General features: G+C 53.0%; 1 non-coding gene across 1 annotated transcript; it reads right to left on the bottom strand.

The window, feature by feature from the left end:
- Positions 1 to 2,155: 2,155 nt before the first annotated feature.
- Positions 2,156 to 2,228, bottom strand: TRNAK-UUU (transfer RNA lysine (anticodon UUU)). Its single transcript has one exon. It is a non-coding gene; the product is annotated as a tRNA-Lys (tRNA).
- Between the last annotated feature and the right edge of the window lie 3,847 nt (positions 2,229 to 6,075).

Raw genomic sequence — 6,075 nt, 5'->3', positions numbered from 1 at the left:
CAGCTGCCCACGCCCTCAGGGCTCAGGGGCTCCTTCCCCTTTCTCAGCCCCACTCAGTCCAAGGTCACACCCCCACCTCCCTGCTGCCCGCCCTTCCCTCTCAGACGTGGCCTTGCCTCCTGGTCTGAACGAAAGCCCCGCCCCAGGGGCTGCCCACCTGCAGCACTTTACCCTCCCCTTCCAGACTCTAAAGAAGCACAGGAGGCACTGCCACGTGTTGGCTGGGGCCCACCTGTCCTTGGCCTCTGCTTCAGACCCCTGCGTGGCTCCCAGGACACCCTCCCACCTGCAGCTTCCTTGACATCATTTTCTCATCATTTTCCCACCTCCCATCTCGGCTTGTGTCCTGGCTGGATTCCCCACAAGCATCCCCCAGGCTCCTGACTCTCCCCAAGCCTGGCCGCTCGGCCCCCTATCCTCACTGCTCCCAGGGGCTGCCCCACCCTCGGCCACCCTCGGACCTCCTCCCTTGTCCGCTGGGCATCTGTAGTGAGTATAGAGAGAACATACCCTAACATAATAAAAGCTATTTATGACAAACCCACAGCAAATACAATACTCAACAGAGAAAAGCTGAAAGCCTCCTCACTAAAATCTGGAACAAGACAAGGATGCCCACTCTCCCCACTTTTATTCAACATAGTATTGGAAATCCTAGCTACAGCAATCAGACAAAAGAAATAAAAGGTATCCAAAATGGAAGAGAAGAGGTAAAATTGTCACTATATACAGATGACGTGATACCATCTACACACAGAAAACCCTAAGGACTCCACACAAAAACTATGCCAACTGATCAATGAATTCAGCAAAGTAGCAGGATAAAGATTAGCATTCAGAAATCAGCTGCATTTCTGCATACTAACAATGCGATATTAGAAAAGGAATATGAAAATACAATACTTGTAAAATTGCACCCACAGGAGTTCCCGTCATGGCTCAGCAGAAACGAATCTGACTAGTATCCATGAGGACACAGGTTCGATCCCTGGCCTCACTCAATGGGTTAAAGGATCCGGCGTTGCCGTGAGCTGTGGTGTAGGTCCCAGATGCAGCTCGGATCTGGCTGTGGCTCTGGTGTAGGCTGGCAGCTACAGCTCTGATTCGACCCCTAGTGCGGGAACCTCCGTGTGCCACGGGTGCGGCCCTGGAAAGGCAAAACAAAACAAAAGAAGCCAAAAAGATACATGTACCCCTATGTTCATTGCACTATTCACAATATCGAAGACATGGGAATAACTTAAATGCCCATGGACAGAGGAATGGATTAAGATGTGATACATATACACAATGGAATACTACTCAGCCATAAAAAAGAACAAAGTAATGCCATTTGCAGCAATGTGGATGGAACTAGAGATTCTCATAATGAGTCAACTGAGAAAGAGAAAGACAAATACCATATGCTATCACTTCTATGTGGAATCTAAAATATGGCACAAATGAACCTACCTACAGAACAGAAACAAACTCATGGATATAGAGAACAGACTTGTGGTTGCCAAGGGGGAGAGGGAGGGAGTGGGATGGACTGGGAGTCTGGGGTTAGTAGATGCAAACTATTACATTTAGAATGGAGAAGCAATGAGGTCCTGCTGTATGCATAGGAAACTATCCAATCGCTTGTGATAGAACATGGTGGAAGATAATATGAAAAAAGTATGTATATCTGTATGTATAACTGGGTCGCTCAGCTGTACAGCAGAAATTGACAGAACATTGTAAATCGACAGTAATAAAAAAAATTTAAAAAAGACGACCAGGGCAGGTCTGGTCCTGCCTGAGTGTGGGGAGTCCTGACACCCCGGGTCTCCACCTGTGCGTCCCGGCTCCTCCTCGGGCACAGGGAGCGTGTCGGCTGTCGTTGGGGGTGACCCTGGCCACCTCTGTCCACCCATTCCAGGCAGGACCAGCCCCTTCTCCACGTCCAGGGAGTCCGTCCTCCCCTGGGAGGCTCCCGGGGGGTCGGAGCGATGGCCTGTGTCTCCTCTGTGCCGGGCGTGGAATCGTCACCGCTCAAGCGCTCAGCTTCCTGACATTCACTCTATCAGGCTGAAAAAGGTTGTATTCCTTTTGTGCTGTTATTTGACCTTTTAAAAAATTTATTATTTTATTTTTATTACTCAAATGAATTGGTCACATCAAACCTCTACTTCGCCCGAACAGGGACTTGAACCCTGGACCCTCAGATTAAAAGTCTGATGCTCTACCAACTGAGCTATCCGGGCTCTTCTGACTTTTTCAAATTTATCTTCTCTGCTCAGTAGAATGTGAGCTTTGTGAGAGGTGTGTGTGTGTGTGTGTGGCCCTCTCGGGCCCAGGGCCACGCAGGACACCCTGAAATTGCTTGCTGAAGTCTCACGGCTCCTGGGTTGGTGCGTGCGCTCCCCTGCCTCTGCTGTTGCAGGGTGCAGCCAGGAGCAGATAGACAGCAATGCTTCAGTGAATAAAAAAAAAAAGTAAAAGTTTGTATGTGGAAAAGTACAGCAGGAAATAGGAAGATTCCAGGTTAAGTTTGTAGGAAAATTGGAATGCAGACTATGTCAGAATTTAAAAGAATATCAAGTCCTCCTTTTATGTTTGTATTTTCTTTTTTAGAGGCACACCCATGGCTTATGGAAGTTCCCAGGCTAGGGATCGAATTGGTGCTACAGCTGCCGGCCTATACCACAGCCACTGGTCTATACCACAGCCATGACAACGCTGGATCCGAGCCACCTACACCACAGCTTGCAGCCACGGCAGGCTCCTCAACCCACAGAGTGCTGCCCAGGATCAAACCTGCATCCTCAGAGACTAGGTCAGGTTTTTAACCCGCTGAGCCGCAAGGAGAACCCCTGCCCAAGTCCTCCTTGTCGCTGAAACACATCCGCAGCAGCGTTGCCCTCCTGGAGGGTTTGCTTGGTTCTCTGCCAGCGTGCCTGCCAGCTGGCAGCGCGGGGAAGGCTGGAGCCCAGTGAAGCTGGGTAATTGCCCGTGGTTTGTTGCTTTGTTTCATTTTCTTCATCCCACCCCCTCCACTGCCCCCCACCCCCCCTCTCTTCTCATCCCATCCCCTCCCCTCCCATCCCATTTCCAAGTTCCTGGGTGGGGTGGCTCCCTCCCAGGTCCTCGCCTGTCCGATGAAGTGTCCTCTGTGCGAGGACGGATCCGGGATCTGGGTGGGCATCGCCGTCCACACCCCACACCCTATCCCCTCTCGGCTGACGGCTTCTTGGTAGCCCCTGGCAAGTCCTGGCTGCACGAGCCCCGCAGCGGGTCGGGGAGGGGGCGCTGGTGCCCCACTGCAGACCTGCCCTGCATGCCCGCGGCTCCCTCCTCCCTCCCGAGGTCCCCAGGGGAGGGTGGCCCCGGAGGTGAGCTGTGAACTCAGCAAAGGTTTGAAAAGAAACCTGGTGCCCAGGTTTTGAAAAGTACGGGGAAACGAGGCTGTGGGCTTTTCTTTTATTGAAAACAAGAAAAACCCGTGACTCCCCAGCAGTGGCAGTGGCAGTGGCAGTGGCAGGGAGGGGATCCTTAGGGTGGGTCTGGGGCCACTCCTGCCACCCGGGGTGCCCATCAGATCCAGATCGCTGAAACCAGCCTTCCACTGTCTGCGCAGACCTAAAGCTGCGTCTGGGCCTGGGCAGAGGGTTGGTGGCTCTGCTGTCACCAGGTTCCCTGTGATGTGCTCCGGATGGGGCGGGAGGGGCACCTGCAGAGTAGCTGCTGGACCTTAGGGAAGGGTTGGGAGTGGAAACAGCGTGCAAGGCACAGGAGCAGAGCGGCGGGAGGAGAGTGGGTGGGAGGTGGGAGATGGGACCTGGTCCTGGGCATGGTGTGACTCCAGGGGGACCTAGGGCAGTGTGGGGGACCTTGGGGACGGGACGGGTCAGTCAGCCCCCTTGGAGCTGCTGGTGGTGGCCTGCAGCCTGCCAGCCGAGGATGCTGGGGGCTGGTACCTGTGGCTGTTGGCTTTATGGCCACATTCTGAGAAGAGCAGTGACGAGACACTCTTCAAATTGGCTCTCGGGGCCTGAGCTCGTGGATAAAATACTTCTATTCTCTTTGCTCTTCCAGGACCGAGCGGCATCCCCCGCTTAAAGTCCTCAGGGGGCGTTGGAGGCTCTCTCCCTGCAGGCAGGGCGACCCCCACAGGCCCGGGCCTCCCAGGTGCCCTCCCCTCCCCAGCAGACACAGCCCTCTCAGGTCCACCAGAATGATTCTGGAGAGTTCTTCTTTTTCCTAGAAACACAGCTCATCCCAGAATTCAGGTTTTTTGTTTTTGATTTGGTATATCTGACAGTTTGAATGGAACAACTCTGAAAGCAACCTTCCTTCACAGAAATCCAGCTTCTCCTTGCTCTTGGGGGGGCCTCCCAGCCTCCCTTGCGCCCCTGACCCATTCCTCCCTCCCCTCTTCAAGACACAGGTGGAGCAGCCCCCAGGCTCTTGGGGGCGCCTGGCACTTGGGAGGGGGACCTAGGTGAGAGAGAGAGAGCGAGAGAGAAGGAGTTACCCCTTACGTGGAGACAGTAAGTACGGCCTGACCCCTTGTCTGAGCCAACCGAGGTTGAAGGCCCCCACCTGTGGCCCAAGGGCCACCGCGAGTGGACTGGCACCTGTCTCCTTGGCCGACAAAGGGCGGGGTGGGTCTGTGTGACCGGCAGCGAGCCCGGGTGATGCTGGACTCCACATCCACGTCTCCCTTCCTGAACCCAAGGTGGGCTGCACACGCGGCAGCCCCAGGGCTCCGGCTGCGAGGAGGCGGGAGGGGCCCCGGGGTGTCCCAGATCCTGGCAGCTCCCAGCCCACTTCCGTCCCTGTGGGAGATGTGTCTTGAAACCAGCTTCGGGAAGGTCCTCACCGGGCAGGCGCCTGCGTGGACGGAAGGGTCACTGTCACGCCAGTGCTCACTTGGGGCCAGTCTTCTGGATTCCGAGATCAGACGAATGAGAAACCTTCTTTATGTTCCTCAGTGAAGAGAAAGAGGATTTTTACGTACTTTTTTTACAATTGCAACAACTTTTTTTTCCGTTGCAAAAGTTTCATTGACGTAGAGGTGGCTGACAAGGTTGTGGTCCTTTCCGCTGTACGACAAAGTGATTCGATTATACGTGTCCACACATCCGTTCCTGCTGATTCTTCTCCCACGTGGATTTTCACAGCGTATTGGGGAGAGCTCCCTGGGCTTCACAGCAGGGCCCCGCTGACCATCCCGTCCATACGCAAGAGCGTGCACCTGCCAATCAGCGCAGGCGCGGTTGCTGTCGAAAAGGTGGTGGGACACGCTCCCAGGCTCTGCCACCCTATCGTGTCAACACAGGGTCTCATGCGCGGTGATCAAGAAGAATTTAAAGACACTGTCCCTAAAAAGTCTTGATCAGGGATCGGCCCTTTCAAGCACACGACTTGATATCAAAAACTTAGGCCCCAGAGTTCCTGTTGTGGCTCAGCCATAACGAACAGGACTGAGATCCATGAGGACACGGGTTTGATCCCTGGCCTCGCTCAGTGGGTTAAGGATCCAGTGTTGCTGTGAACCGTGGTGTAGGTTGCAGATGCGGCTCAGATCCCACGTGGCGGTGGCTTTGGTGTAGACCGGCAGCTGCAGCTCTGATTCAACCCCTAGCCCGGGAACTTCCATATGCCTCAAGTTTGGCCGTAAAAAGACAAAAAACAAAACAAAACACCCCCAAAAGACTAGGGCCAAAGAAATCTGCTCAAGCTTCCTATTACAAACATAGTAAAAGGTTTTATTTGGAAATTTTATACAAATTCACTATTATCTCCATACATTGTGTTTCATTGAAAAATTAAAATGATATCGAAAAGGGGTAACTTCTTTGCCACGCTTCATATCAATATCTCAGATTCCTTCCAGTTTACCCAAATGTACAAAAATACAGTAAAACAATAGTTTCTGTGGACTCGAGATCCACGCAACTTATCTCTATTCGTGGGAATCCCTGCCCCGGAGGACGGTAAGTTTTGTGGTCACAGCTTCATAAATGTTCACCTGTTACCCTTCTATTTATTCAGCTTTAATTATAAAAATCTACACCTGATGTGGGATAAAGACTAGAGAAGCTGTGG

This window comes from Sus scrofa, chromosome 16 (assembly GCF_054392235.1).
Source record: "Sus scrofa isolate SSC_HxYL_T2T_F1_AM1 chromosome 16, Sscrofa_HxYL_maternal_Yorkshire_Landrace_v2.0, whole genome shotgun sequence".
Taxonomy (NCBI): Eukaryota; Metazoa; Chordata; class Mammalia; order Artiodactyla; family Suidae; genus Sus; species Sus scrofa.
The sequence above is the reverse complement of the archived record's forward strand: the minus strand, read 5'-3'. Positions and strand labels throughout refer to the sequence as shown.